Source organism: Rhinopithecus roxellana, chromosome 10 (genome assembly GCF_007565055.1).
Source record: "Rhinopithecus roxellana isolate Shanxi Qingling chromosome 10, ASM756505v1, whole genome shotgun sequence".
NCBI classification, from domain to species: Eukaryota; Metazoa; Chordata; class Mammalia; order Primates; family Cercopithecidae; genus Rhinopithecus; species Rhinopithecus roxellana.
The window spans coordinates 71,719,939-71,734,853 of NC_044558.1; the positions used below are offsets into that span (position 1 = coordinate 71,719,939).

Sequence of the window (14,915 nt, forward strand, 5' to 3'; positions counted from 1 at the left end):
AGAAAACCAAACACCTCATGTTCTTACTCATAGGTGGGAATTGAACAATGAGATCACTTGGACACAGGAAGGGGAACATCACACACCAGGGCCTGTTGTGGGGAGGGGGGAGTGCAGAGGAATAGCATTAGGAGATATACCTAATGTAAATGACGAGTTAATGGGTGCAGTACACCAACATGGCACATGTATACATATGTAACAAACCTGCACATTGTGCACATGTACCCTAGAACATAAAGTATAATTTTAAAAAATTTAAAAAAAGAAATTGTCACAGTCATCCGAACCTTTACCAACTACCATCCTGATCACTCAACAGCCACCAACATTGAGATAAAACCCTCCACCAGCAAAAAGATTACTGAAGGCTCAGATGATCGTTAGCATTTTTTAGCAATAAGGTATTTTTAATTAAGGTAGCTCCTTTCTTTTAGACATTGTGCTATTGCACACTCAGTAGACTATAGTGTAGTGTAAACATAACTTTTATATGCATTGGGAAATTAAAATACTTACTTTATTGCAGTGGCCTGGAAGTGAACTCACAAAATCTCTGAAGTATGCCTGTACAGAGTCAATAGATAATTTGTTTTTCTTTTTCTTTCTTTCTTTCTTTCTTTCTTTCTTTTTTTTTTTTTTTTTTTTTTTTGACACGGTCTTGCTCTGTTGCCCAGGCTGGAGTACAGTGGTGCAATCAGAGCTCACAGCAGCCTCCAACTCCTGGGCTCAGATGATTCCCCCACCTCAGCCTCCTGGGTAGCTGGGACTATAGGTGCATGCCACAGTGCCTAGTGGGAAAAAATTTAAAAGATAGAAAGATCTAATATATAACTGAATGAAGATAGCCAAGAAGGAGAGTATCCTGAGTAAAGGAGGCACCTGTGATAACTGTGATGACTGGGTTTCTAGGTTACTCAGAGTATTAGTGGTCTCATAAACACACTGGGAATAGAAGAGGAAGGAGGATGTTTGTTTGGAGGGAGGTGGATCATGTGATTTAGAAATTCAGGCTTTCTAAAGAGATTTCAAGTGAGCCAATTAGTTTGAATTTCTAGCAGATCTTTTTTTTTTCTGGTTATCCATTGTCGTATCAGATCTTATAAGCCAAAAAGAGCAAATGACCTAAACAATAAATTTGATTTTTTTATTTTGAATTTTTATGGGTACATAGAAGGGGTATATCTTTATGGGGTACATGAGATATTTTGATACAGGTTTGCAATGCATAATAATCATATCATGAAGAGTGGGGTGTCCATCACCTCAAGCATTTATCCTTTGTGTTACAAAAAATTCAGTTGCACTCTTTTAGTTATTTTTAAATGTACAAGTATTATTGACTATAGTTACCCTGTTGTGCTATCAAATAGTAGGTCTCATTCGTTCTTCCTAACTATTGAGAGTTCTTTAAATATTCAAACTGGAACATTGAAAGTCTAATGAGTTGACCCATTTTTAAAAATCCAAATAAAATTAAAAAAAAAAAACAATAAATGGACTGATAATTAAGACTTAGTATGCGCAAGATTCTGAGTCAAGTTCTGTGGAGGATAAAATATGAACAAGACAGTCATTCACTACTCCACAAATATCTATTGAGAATCCCCTAGATGCCAGGCAAAGTATCTGCTGTATCTAATGTACCAGGCCAGAGTATCTCAGCACTTTGGATATATCATTAAACAAAACAGACAAGATTCCCTTCCCTAATCCCTCTATAATCCAGTGCAAACTCAAAGTTCAAGAGACTAAAGCTCTCCAAACATAAAGGAGAAAATAAATATTAAAAGTAACTTGGACCAAAAGACAGTTACTTACTCGAGCTGTGTGTGATTCAAGATCAGCAGAACAATTTGAATTCCAAATCTTGGCCCTGGTGCAGTCTCATTAAAGCTTGTAAACCAGTCTTCACTACAAAATCACCTCCTTTTAATTCCTACAGTTGCAGAAAGGGTCTTGGGATCTCAGATAAGTAAATAAATGTTATGGAAAGCTTTGCTGGCTGTTTTCTTCTTCCAGGAGGCTTCTGGCTGCTCAAAATAATTCTTTACTGACACCTCTCTAAGAACACCTTGGTTAGTTATAGCACATGGTAACAGTGTTAAAAGCTGGCATACCCAGATTTTCCCTCGTGGAGAACCAACCATCCTAGTTGATGGAGAGTTTAAATATCAAAAGAAACTACCTGGTGAGCAAAATAGTTTTGAGCACGTAGTTCATGAAACAAAGCAGCAAATATTCTATAATTTTAAAATTTAGCTGGCTGTAGTGGATCACGCCTGTAATCACAGCTACTTGAGAGGCTGAGATGCGAGGATCACTTGAGCCTGGGAGGCAGAGTCTCCTGTGAGCTATGATTGCACCACTGCACTCCAGCCTAGGTGACAGAGCAAGACCCTGTCTCTAAAGAATTTTTTTTTTTTTTAATTTAAGATGGAACAGGCAGGGCGCAGTGGCTCACGCCTGTAATCCCAGCATTTTGGGAGGTGGAGGCAGGCAGATCATGAGGTCAGGAGTTTGAGACCAGCCTGACCAACATGGTGAAACACCGTCTCTACTAAAAAATATAAAAAATTAGCCAGGCGTGGTGGTGGGCACCTGCAATCCCAGCTGCTCAAGAGGCTGAGGCAGGAGAATCGCTTGAACCTGGGAAGGGGAGGTTGCAGTGAGCCGAGATCATGCCATTGCACTCCAGCCTGGGTAATAAGATTGAAACTCCAGCTCAAAAAAAAAAAAAAAAAAAAAAAAGATGGAGCAGTATCTATTATTTCAAAGTTGTGTATAAAACCCTAACTACTAGATTGCACACCTCCATTTAACATACTAGCTTTCCAGTGGCATTTTGATCTCTGCAGTAGGTGTTAGTTGGGTAGTTCTTCCACATGGATTACATTTCAACCTAAAAATCATGTGCCTACTTCTTTTATAATGATAAGCCCCTGAGCTCTTTTAATTTTTTTATTTTTTAATTTTTTGAGACAGAGTTTCTTTCTTGTCACCCAGACTGGAGTGCAATGTTGTGATCTTGGCTCACTGCAACCTCCGCCTCCCAGGTTCAAGCAATTCTCCTGACTCAGCCTCCTGAGTAGCTGGGATTACAGGTACCCGCCACCATGCCCAGCTAGTTTTTGTATTTTTAGTAGAAATGGGGTTTCACCATGTTGGCCAGGCTGGTCTTGAACTCCTGACCTCAGGTGATCCGCCACCTCAGCCTCCCAAAGTGCTGGGATTACAGGCATGAGCTACCGTGCCCAGCCACTGAGCTTTTCAATATTACATGTGAATAGTGTAATATTTTTAAATACTCTATTTTAAAGGTGAATATCAACAGGAAGGTAAAGTTTGAGCTTAGAAGCCCGACACAATGGTTCATGCCTATAATCCCAGCACTTTGGGAGGCTGAGGCTGGCAGATCACCTGAGGTCAGGAGTTCGAGACCAAAATAGCCTGGCCAACATGGTGAAACCCTGTCTTTCCCAAAGATACAAAAATTAGCGAGACATGGTGGTGCATACCTGTAGTCCCAGCTACTTAGGAGGCTGAGACAAGAGAATTGCCTGAACCTGCAGGTGGAGGTTGTAGTGAGCCAAGATTGCACCATTGCAGTCCAGCCTAAGTGACGGAGTAAGACTATGTCTCAAAAAAATAAAAATAAAAAAATAAGTTTGAGCTTGGAAATATGAGTCCTTCAGGTTACTGTGTCTTCCATGGGCAGCGAAAAAAATGGCAATTCCAAGTGAGAGCTTACATTGGGGCTAAGCTGTTGGTTGTCTTTCAAGTAAACCATGGAAATACCGACTCATTTATGAATGTCTGGTTCCCTCCTGCTACCCCTTCCCCTGCCCCTCCCCATGCTGTACACACCGAGCAGCCACAAGTCCAGTTTATCTACCCTGAGAAGTCATGCCCTCCGACACACTCTCTTCTCTCCCCTTGACTACTGGGGCAGCTTCAAGACTCTTCCCATCTGGTTTCTCTGCAGAGTTTTCTCCACCCTTCCTCTAATTAGGGCATAAATACAATCATGTCACTCTTCTCTGCTTAAGCTTCTGTGGCTCCCCACTACTCCTAGAATAACTTGGCATCCTTCTGATGGCTTATGCAGCCATTCATAGCCTGGGCCTGCTGCCTTTGGGCAGTCTCCAGCCTCTCCCTCCTGTGTTCCAGCTCTTTTGGCCCTCAAATTTTGACCGGCTCAGCCTGTACTAGGCCCTCTTCCCTATCCCAAACCCATTCCGTTCACCACTCTGATCAACTACTTCTAGTCCTTAAAAATGCAGCTCAAATGTTACCCCAACTTGATGGTTCCTGAATCTTCACTTCTTACCAGAATTGATATATCAATACTTCCTCTTATTCCTATGTTAGAATTTAACCACACCTCAAATATTCCTATAATCACCATGTATCATGGTTTGTTCTGTAGGTCAGAAAATTAGACCAGTCATTTATTTTCCTCACTTTTTTGTGTATTTTTCTCTCTTCTTTTTGGAATAAATCAAGATCTAGAATATGGATTTAGAATGCGAAGTCTCTAGGTCAAGGGAAAGGTCTAGGTCGGACAGTGGTGCCCTTCAACAAGTAATACCCTGCGTCTCAACCAAAGAATCGACCAGTGAATCCATGGATGGATGCATGAGGGATCAGACAGCCCCTACCCCACTGTGTCTGGCTCTGTGGAAATGTGGGACTGGTGACACCCTCCTTCTCACAGTATCATAAGTAAATGCAGCAGAGAGTCCACTCTTGAAGCTTGTGACTGGAAGGAAGAAAGCATGGAGAGGAAGTATGCATTCATGTATCTTCTCATACCAACTAATACTTCAATTTGTTTTTTTTTTTCTTTTCTTTTTTTTTTTTTTTTTTTTTTTTTTTTGGGAGAAGTCTCACTCTTAAACCCCAGGTTTTAGTGCAATGGCTTGATCTCGGCTCACTGCAACCTCTGCCTCCCGGGTTCAAACCATTCTCCTGCCTCTGCCTCCCAAGTAGCTGGGATTAAGTCACCTGCCACCATGCCCAGCTAATTTTTATATATTTTAGTACAAATGGGGTTTCACTATGTTGGCCAGGCTGGTTTTGAACTCCTGACCTCAAGTGATCTGCCCGCCTTGGCCTCCCAAAGTACTGGGATTACAGGTGTGACCCACTGCACCCAGCCTTAAATTCGGAATGTTAGTTTCTGCTTTCAAACTTTTCTTCTGTATATTAATATTGTAGTGTATTTTCTTTATTGTTTCTTCAACAATTTACAAAATTTTACATGAACATTATAAAATGAGGCTGGGCGTGGTGGCTTATGCCTGTAATCTTAGTACTTTGGGAGGCTGAGGCAGGTGGATTGCTTGAGCTCAGGAGTTCGAGACCAACCTGGGGAACATGATGAAACCCCATCTCTACAAAAAAAATGCAAAACTTAGCTTGGGGTGGTGGTGTGCACCTATAATCCCAGCTACCAAGGAGGTTGAGGTTGCAGTGGGCCGAGATCGTGCCCTTGCACTCTAGCGTGGGTGACAGAGCCAGACCCTGTCTCAAATAAATAAATATTTATAGGGTCTGGTGATAGCTCCAGACCCTATCTCAAATAGATAGATACAGCCAGGCACAGTGGCTCACGCCTGTAATCCCAACACTTTGGGAGGCCAAGGCAGGCAGATCACCTGAGGTCAGGAGTTCGAGACCAGCCTGAACAACATGGAGAAACCCCATCTCTACTAAAAATACAAAATTAGCCGGGTGTGGTTGTGCATGCCTGTAATCCTAGCTACTCAGGAGGCTGAGGCAGGAGAATCACTTGACCCTGGGAGGTGGAGGTTGTGGTGTGCCGAGATTGTGCCATTGCACTCCAGCCTGGGCAACAAGAGCGAAACTCTTGTCAAAAAAGAAAAGAAAAGAAAAAAGATAAGTTGATAGAGAAAAGGTTTATATATAATGTGAAAATATAAAAATTCATTTATTTTATCAATATAATTTTCAAATGATAATTTCCTATAATCTGCCCTCCCTGGAAACCATACTACTGGTGTGGTATTTATAGTATCTAAATAATTTTGTAATGTGTATGTCAGCTTACCAAATATTACTTGTAACAATATGATCATACTGTATACTGGGGTTTGCAATTTAATAAATGTTAGATATGTTGCCATGGTACGGCTCTCTCAATATTTATTGGAAGATTTTGTCTTAGTTTCTTAACTTTTTGGTAGTTTTTCAGTAGTGAAATTTAAGAGTGTATCAAACCACAGACAGACAGGAGAGGAGTTGAGAGGGTTGCAGAGCCTAAGGTTACCTGAAGTTACTTATCAGTTAAGCTGAATGCTAGTTTAATTATCTGTTCATGAAAAGTAACCAACATTTCCTGGGGTGGGGGAAGGAGTATTTCAGAATAGTTAGTAAGGGGTAGGGTGGGCAAAGATGGCAGTATGTCTTCAGTAGTAGATAACAACCCTGAACAAGGTCAATGAATGGACCTGGTCCTATATTCTCCCTCACAACTTGGGCTGTGGACTCCAGACAGCACAACCGTAAACACCTATCTGGTATTAGTGTCATAACCAGCTATTGAGTCTTTAGAGACTCAGAAAATACTAGAACTGGTGGAGCTTCTGGGAGCATCTAGTTAAGAGAGGGAGGTGCCTGGGGGCTGCCTTGGAAGAACAGGGGTGAGGAGAGTTGTAGAAGGGTGTCAGGAGGAAGCCAGTCCAGGACTTCAATAAAGCAGTGACACTTCCGTCTGTTTCTATATCGAGATGTTCATTTCATTTTATTTATTTATTTTTTGGAGACAGGATATCCCTCTGTCACCCTAGGCTGGAGTACAGTGGCATGATCTCACTGCAACGTCTGCCTCCTGGGTTAAAGCAATTCTTACGCCTCAGCCTCCCAAGTAGCTGGGACTACAGGCACCCGCCACCATGCCCAGCTAAGTTTTGTATAGTAGAGATGGGGCTTCATGATGCTGGCCAGGCTGGTCTTGAAGTCCTGACCTCAAGTGATCCGCCCGCCTTGGCCTCCCAAAGTGCTGGGATTATAGGTGTGGGCCACTACACCTGGCTGATTTTTTATTTCAGTTGGAAAATGGATTGTGTTCTCTCCTCAAAAGTTCTAAACATTGACCTAATCCAAACTCCAGCATTTTTAGAGATGAAAAAAACAATACCTCAGAGAAGTGATTCCTCCCATTGTCACAGATTTAGTAATTGACAGATAATAGACATTTAAGTCTCCTAACTTCAAACCCAGTGCATCAGGGTACTGTGAAGGGAGAGTTTACCTCCCTCACAAAGTAGAGTCAGGGAGGGGATGGGTACCTAGGATTATTGGAGTAGTAAACCTAAAGAGGGATTGGGTGTAGAAAACGTTAAAGAACCAGTGCTCTCTAATCACAATGCTTTAAATATAATCAAAGGGGAAAGAGTAATTGGAGACCTTGGGAAACTGCAACCTATTATAAAACTTTATAATGCCTGTTAGCCCTAAGAAGAGCTTGTCATCTGCCTTGGGCCCTTCCCTAGGGATGCCACAGACCCAGGTAATGCTAAGTAGAATTTGCAAATGTTCAATGACCCACCAGGGTTTAATGACCAATCTGGGATACAACAGAAATGTTTAAAATTGACAAGAAAGTAACACATTTGGCATAAACTTTCAGTGGCAACAAATTTGGAAAGAAATAAAGAATCGTTACAGTGATTCCTTTGGATATCAGTTTCTTCATCTGGGTAAGATGGAGGATCCCAAGGGTTTTGTGAACTCTACATTCATATGATTGATTTTGTGATTCTTTTAGGTACCTATCTACATAGTCAGAACAACCAAACTGATGTTTTGGAATATGCTCGCATTGAAAACTAGAACTGTCACCCTATTTAATACTACATCTGCCAACTGCCCCTCAAATTTAGGTCAGATGTCATTTGTGATTATCAGGGCTTTTGATCTCTCTTTTCTATTAAGAAACCTGAAAGACATCTAATCATTTAAATACATTCTTCCTAGATTGCTGGCACTTAACAGTAGTTACAAATCCTTTCAAATGTCTGAGACCAAGAGCAACTAACTCTTACCCTTAAAACTAAAAAGGAGGTCTGTTTACAAGGGAAAAAATGAAGGCGAGGAGCAGAAAAGACCTCAAGGTCACTATATACACAACACGGAAGAACCAAGGATTAGCGCCACAGTTGACTTATGCTGTGTCCTTTATCTCTTTCTACCAGACCCAACGCGGCTGGCTGACATTTGACAAACAATGCTGCCTCTTTCTCTGCCCTTGGCATATTTCTGATTTTCTATTATCCTCTTCTCCATTAGGACATTGTAGTTCAGCTTGACTTTAGATTAGAAACAGAGTTACTTGTACAGGTATAGTATACTTTTGAGGGCCTGAGAAGAATATGTCTGAGAATCATTCATTCACTTAACTTATGCTTATTAAATTTGTCTGCTATGTGCCAGGCATCATTCTAGGTGCTCAGAATACAGTAGTGAGTCCCCAAAGTCCCCAACTTCTAGGAAAGGAGAAAGACAACGAACGATAAACAGACATGTAAATGCCTGGCAATGCTAAGTGTTTTGCAGACAAATATTGCAAAGGGAGGGAGGGTGATATTTTAGTTAGGGAGTTGAAGGCCTCTCTGTAGAGATGACCTTAGAGCAAAGACCAGGATGGAGCGAGAGAACCAAGCCCTGTGAATTTTTGGGCTTCCTTTCTCAACTGGCCCCTAAAGTGTGATCTGCAAGCATGAATATTTCGCCTGGCTGAAACAAAAGGATGCTGGTTGGGGGCCTTGCTCTCCATTCTGCATAAGTTCACCCTTGACAAAAACAACCTCTTTCAGACCAGACTAAAGTCTGTTTCATTCAGATTGAACTCTTCGTAGAAAGCTTGCAACTGTCTCCACACTGCTTCATCACTAAAAAATGCTTACAGTGGGTAACTGTGACAGTACCTGTTGAAAACATAACAAAACGTATTTACAAGTAACTGCCCTAGAGGAAGCACGTTTACAACGGCTGACATTTGATAGTGATAAGTGCCGCTGTAGTTTGTAGTTGGAAGTGTTTTGTGGCTTAATGGGTAGCTGTCCTTTAAAAGCTATTCCAAAAAGGGTCTGCCTGGCTTAGTGCATTCACCTGCTGATACTCCCTTTATCATAATGACATGATATTTCAGGGTTTCATTTAAATCAGTAATTGATTGCACATTTCTCCTATAGGTAGGTAGTTGAAATCTTCCCTGAGGAAGCCCAGAGTGAAGTAGGAAAAAGGAAATCTGACCTAGGTATTCATGGTTAATTTTACAGATCCACAGAGGAAAATGGTAACCTTTGAAGTCTTCCCACAAATCCCTAAACCCTAAGGCCAGAAGAGTTATACATCAGAACGTTTTGGGAATCATCTTCAAAACCGGAATCCATTTGGCCAATAAAGAGTCTTATTTGAATTACAAATTGTGTTGTCTGAATCAGTGTTTCCAAACTAGTCTACCAGCAGAGCCACAACTTTTCTGTTTCTGCCCCTTTAAAAGAGTAACCAAAAAAAAAAAAAAAAAAAAAAGAAGAAGAAGTCTTAGCTGCCTTACTTTGTAGCTGAGATAACAGAATTTGGTCACAGAGTGATTTACGTGACTGATCTATTTATGGCAACTTGTTTATGTATTTTTAAATCACAGTTACAATGAGCTATTGTTCACTTGTATACTGTAGAACCATATAGGTTGCAAATCACTCCCAAGGAATCCTGATGGCACAGGATTATTTCTTAGCTTAAAAAAAAAAAAAAAGATAACAAAGGCACTGGTGACCACTTTAAATTGCTTTTATTTACTGACATTTTACAAATTGATGAAGCTCTTATATATTGCATTTTCCCCTTCATTCTCTGGGTATTTCTCTCACCTTGTGATAAGGAGGCTATGGTAGAAACTAAAATTTGTAGTTCAGAAGAGATTAGACCTCTACTGATGATTACTAACCTATCACTTTTTTTCTGGGCTTGCTTTGAGGGTATGTTTTGCTTCTCTTGATCCTTTCTGTAGACAACTGAAGCCCAGCTCCACTTTCTCTCAGTGTACCTACAAATAGCTCAGAAACAAGATTAGCTTCAGTATGGGACACTTCCTTGTGTTTGAATAATGATACTCACTTAACCTATTTGTAAAAACTCTCAATAGTGTACTTGAGTTAGTACTTCGCGTGACCTTGGCTCCTATTCTTTGCTGTTATTTACTGATAAAAATAAATCTCCTGCGCTATGCAGTAGGAATCACTACGAAATTCAGGGAAAGTCCTAAGAGAATTCATATGCTAATGAGCCCTTCCAAGTGAGAACTTGCTTAAATGTGCCATTTGCTGACATAATTGTTATGGGCAGAGTGGAGATGATTTCTTTTAAGAGGTGGCCTTTCATATTCTCCCAGCGTTTCGTGGCCCGCGCGTGCACCTGCGGGAGGGGGAAGTTTACATAAGCGTCCTAGGGTATTTGCATCTTAGCGGCTTCACTCACTGGGCTCCGGAGAATGGAGCGGGCGGGCGGCGGTAGGTGCTCGAGCGGCGAGGCTGGCCAAGTGGGTGGGTAACTTTTCGAGGAATTGTGCGCGCAGGACCTCGTGGAGACCTGCCAGGGGCACGGTCAGCAGTGACAGTTCCTGGAAAGCGGGCGGCGGCGGGAGCAGGCTGGGCAGGCGCCGCCCGCGGGCGGGAGCGGGGAGCCGGGCCGGGCTGGGATCGCCAGTCGGGAGGCAGGAGGAGGGCGGGATCGGCAGGAAACGAAATGGTTACTTTTTTTTTTTTTTTTCCTACTGCGGGCTCTGATTACTTTTGAAGATCGCCGGCCCCAGGCGGGCTCCCGGCGCTGAGCGGAGACGAGTTTTTCTCCCCGCAGAGAAGGATCCTGGAAGGACGCAGAGCTAGGGCTTGGGGGATGCAGTGGCCTGGACGAGGCGACTCCAACCCGGGGGATCAGAGTCCGTCACGCCGGCAGGGACCGAAAGTCTCTGCGGAGCTGGAGGACCTTTTGTGGGATGCCTCACGGCTGCTGAGGGGCTGCCGCGGGTGAGGATCCCCGCGCTGCGCCGTCAGGGAGCTCGGCGGGAACCAGCCCGGGGGAAAGTGCGTCACGGCGGGGCGGGGGCGACCCCCTCGCCCACCAGGTGGGGCCCGCTGCGAAGTAGTGGGGACCCGGTGCTCGCTGTCCCGCCCTGCTGGGGTCTCCTCCGGAAATGGGTGGGCGCGGGTGATCCGTAGGACACCCAGCCTTCTTTTCCTTCGGGAGCCCTCCGCGCCCGCTCCGGGCCGCCAGCCTCCGCCAGACGCAGAGCGGGCGGGCGGCTAGTGCGCGCCGAGGGCTCCGAGGCCGGCGCCGCGAGGGGCTGCAGGCCGCGCTCGGCCGCTGTCCAGGCCGCAGGTGGGAGCCGCTGTCTGGGTCCCAGGGCTGGATGGCAGCCGGCGGCGGGGGCTGAACGCGGGAGGGCTGCAGGGTGCGCGTCGGCTAGGGGCTTCTCGTCGGAAGCTGAGGGACAGAAGTGGGGACCCGTGGCTGCTCGGCCCCACCGTCCAGCCGCAGGGCAAGTGCCGCTCGATGGAGGTGACGCGGCGCGAAGAGCGGCGCGAGGCTTTCTGCTGGAGGAGGGTAACGGGGAGTTCGAAGGCGACTGTTCTATGCTGGGGGACAAGAGGGAATGTTCTCTCGGGGCTTCGCGTCGGCGCCGAGGATGGGTTCCCTTGCAGCCTCGGTCTTGATGTCGGCCTCTGGCTCCTTGGGCCGGGGACGCAGAGAGGGACCGGTGCCGGTCGACCCACGGCCCAGGGCGCCCCCTCGCGGCCCAAGCAGCAGACGCCGCGCGGAGCGCAGGGTTTGCGCGACCCAGGGGGCGCCGACGCCCGCTCTGAGGCGTCTCTGCTGCTGCGGCGGCGGGGATGGGCACGACCCAGGGGACCCCCTCCACCATCACTGGCAGCCCCATCAAGAATTGGCCGGCTGAGTTTTCCCGAAGTAGTGTGACATCCTTTCCTTCCCACTTCCTCCAGCCCCATTTTTAAAAGCTCGGCCGGTCCCGTTAGTCTATGTCCTTATAAGCCAGGCTATGTGTGGAATTTGTTTTTACAACTCGAGTCTTGTGACTTCTCAAACACTTTCTTGAAGTGTTTTCTCTGGAAACTTGTTTCAAATGAGTGCTGTAAGTTTCACAAAGAGGAGTGTTGTTCAGGAGCCAACAGGTGACGGGGCGAAACCTGAGTCTGTGTGTACATTGGAGTCAAGTCTGGCTGCCGTTTCCTCGGGCCACTGTTGAAAATAGAAATCCAAAAAATCAATAGAAGACTAAGGGGAACACGATTTTGAGAAAATACCTGCATCCCCCATTATGGACAATAATGGGCTCATTAGAGCAGCGCCTTGTGTAGTGCCCCTCGTTCCACGGCGTGCATTTTGGATTTTGTCTTTACATACCCGTGTGTGAATAACCTGACCCTAGAAGCGCTGCGCTGGCGAAGGACCAGGCTTTGTCGTCATATTTCCTCCTTTTGTTTCTTACTGTCATGGAATGTATTTGTGCATGAAATTAGAATGCTTTGAAAGAGTTCCACATTTCCTCTTGGAAAAATGGATAATTTCTTGACCATTGGGTGGTGCGTGACAGCCCACTCAGCTGTTGGGAAATGTACAAACTGGATGGAGGTTCACCTGGAAAATACAGAAAATACCAAAGGGCATATGGCCTAATGCCAATAATTGCTCCTATGGAGAACTTTTAGTAAAGGAATGTTTCATAAACAATGTCTTCTGATAACTTCATTATTTTTTACTTTTCAAATAAGTGAAATTGAATTGGGCTTTGTTGGCAGTGACTTTGTCTTTAGTAGACAGTAAGCACTGAATGCTCTTTGAGTGTGTGAAACCTTTAAAGATGACAGTTTAGTGTCTCTTTTACTATAACATTCACATCTCGATTGAAGTTAAGGACATCATAAACAAGGAAATGTGTATATCCAAAACGGTGGTATATTTTGTATTTCGAAAAGAATGGATGTGTGACATGTTTCTGTACTGCTAAATTAGTCTGTAGTTAAATTTAATTCACCTGCATAGGTAGCCTGGGAGAATTGGAGTAGCTTTTGAATGGAGAACCCGTGATCTGCATCTTCCATGCACTAAGGCCTTGTTAACAAGCATTTTAACAAAGAAGCTGTTAAACAGTTTGTAGCCCACGGATGGCACTTAGCAGCGGGGGACACCTAGGGAATGTTGGCCTAACTGACTTCACAAATCAGTATCTGTTCTGGCTTTTGGTGATCAAAGGATTTCTAACTTCCCTGGGCATGTTCACAGAAGAAATACCTTTCATAGGGATCTTACAATGCCATGGTAGTCTTCATATAGGAACTAGAGTGGGATTGCATTGGAGAAAAAATTGTAATTAGGGATATGACCTTAGACTTCATTTTCAATGTCAGGCCCTGACAATTACTGTTTTCTATTTGCATGATTTTGATTTGGTGACTTGGTTCAAGAAAATTATGAATAATAGGAATCATACCAGACTTGATATACAGTTACAGCCTCAATATGTATCTGATTAAACTCATTCTCCTGAAATCCCTCAAATCCTCACTTCCCTTCTGAGTTGCCCTGAGGTACTCATGTATTGGTATGTCAATCACCTAATACTCAAAACTGTCTTTGGCCCAATTTCTTCCTTTCCTATTAGTTCCTTTTACTTTTCCTCCCAATTCACCATGTGTAGGCTTGCTTAGGGACAGTGTACTAATTGGCCCCTCTTGGGTTATCTTTTTCCTGACCATCACTGCCATATTAATATTTAAGACCCAGAAGTATCTTGTGGTAGTCTCCATTCATGTCTTTTGCAGTTTCCCGTTGCCTGTAGTGATAAACCCACAGTTTTCTGCCTGAAATGTATAATTCTTGAAAATAGGATTCAGACACCATTGCCATCTGTTGTTGCTTCTTTGGAAGAATCTATCTTCTAGCAAAACTGTCCACTCTTCACTGCCTCTGGACCTTCATATACTGTGCTGACTTATTAAGCTCTTTATAGAAACATAGTAATGGCTCGTTTATGTATGTGTCAAGGTCAATCAAGATAATAATCCTTAGCTATCCTGGAAGCAGCACACAGACCAGTAGAAAATGAAATGATCCCCAAGTGGCCAAAATAGCATAACAAAATAATAAACTTTCTCTTTGGTTTGAATAACACCTTCTCACACTGTATGCTATCTTATTTCACCAGTGGTTACTGTGCTTATAGGAGAAGTGCTTAAGCCCTCGTCCATGGCGTAATTACTACATATACTTTTTTTTTTTTTTTTTTTTTGAGGCAGGGTCTTGCTGTATTGCCCAGGCTGGTCTCAGACTGCTGGTCTCAAGCAGTCCTCCCACTTCAGTCCCCAGGTAGCTGAGAGTATAGGCACATCCCCAGCTTCTATGTACTTTTAGACAAACTTTTTCAAAGAATAGTTACCTAATACTGGAAGCAACACATTTTAAAAGGTTTGGAGGTTGTTGGTTGTGGGCAAAAGGGAAAGGCAAGGAGAGACAAGTAGCAGGGATGACAACATGAGGGCAGGGAGAAAAACCTCCAAAAAGTTTGCTAGTTGTCATACATTTATGGGTCAAGGGCCATTCTGTTTCTTGAGTCCTGAAGCAAGTGTTTTCTACTGTGCTCAAAATGAAAACAAATGGTCAACCAAAGGCTAAATCACATATAATTTTTATACGTGCCACCATGGAAGAAAGCAAGGAGATGAATAATGGAATTTTCTTTTTCTTTCTTTCTTTTTTTTTTTAGGTGGAGTTTTGCTCTTGTTGCCCAGGCTGGAGTGCAGTGGTGCGATCTTGGTTCACTGCAACCTCTGCCTCCCGGGTTCAAGCAATTCTCCTGCCTTAGCCTCCCA

The 14,915-nt window shown here is 43.8% G+C and overlaps 1 protein-coding gene across 4 annotated transcripts in view; it reads left to right on the top strand.

The window, feature by feature from the left end:
- The window catches only part of PRICKLE1 (prickle planar cell polarity protein 1), a 125,417-nt gene that overhangs the window by 92,859 nt on the left and 17,643 nt on the right, over nucleotides 1-14,915 (top strand). The window contains exon 1 of one of the 4 annotated variants that reach the window (XM_030939570.1): nucleotides 10,802-11,054. The exons of 2 other annotated variants lie outside the window; for them this stretch is intronic. The gene's annotated coding sequence lies outside the window, so the exon portion shown is untranslated. Of the gene's footprint in view, nucleotides 1-10,801; nucleotides 11,153-14,915 lie in introns of those variants that run through there. One more of the 4 variants, XM_030939571.1, reaches the window with a different exon arrangement.